A 718-nucleotide genomic window follows, 5' to 3' on the forward strand; every position below is an offset into this window, starting at 1 on the left:
GAACAAGACAATACATAATCAAAACTGGAATTTACATTATCATATTACTGAACTGCCTCATACTTGGCTGGCAGTGGGTGGGACTGAAAGTCACACAACCATAATGATGTACTTAAATCTGATGTCAGCAATGAGTTAAAACATATATTTTCCCTATCGTTGGTGCAGCTCAGTGAAGAATGAAAAAAGACATGGAAATCTAATTTTTTACAATATGGGATGAATTTCCACTGAGACCAACATTACAGCAATGATAAAGCTTAAAGTGTTCATATTATGCTCATTTTCAGGTTCTTAATTGTATTTGAGGTTGTACCAGAATAGGTGTACATGGTTTAATTTTTAAAATACACCATATTTTTGTTGTACTGCACATTGCTGCAGCTCCTCTTTTCACCCTGTGTGTTGAGCTCTCTGTTTTAGCTACAGAGTGAGGCATCGCACTTCTGTTCCATCTTTGTTGGGAGTCGCAAGGGAAAGGGAAAGGGAAAAAGCCAAAAAACATAATATGAGCACTTTAACAATGCATAATGCATTCCCATCTGTGAATAATTGTATAAGTGGAGCAGGTTTTGTGAAGGAAATGTATAATACTAGTTTAAGCTAATTTATTCCTCAGTGTGGTTTGGTGTGCATGTCAATGGTTAACTTTCCCCTTCTTTCTCTTTAACTTCTCTTCAGAGACACTATGTGGAGACATTTCCGCTCCAGGAAACAG

Source organism: Perca fluviatilis, chromosome 9 (assembly GCF_010015445.1).
Source record: "Perca fluviatilis chromosome 9, GENO_Pfluv_1.0, whole genome shotgun sequence".
Lineage (NCBI taxonomy): Eukaryota > Metazoa > Chordata > Actinopteri > Perciformes > Percidae > Perca > Perca fluviatilis.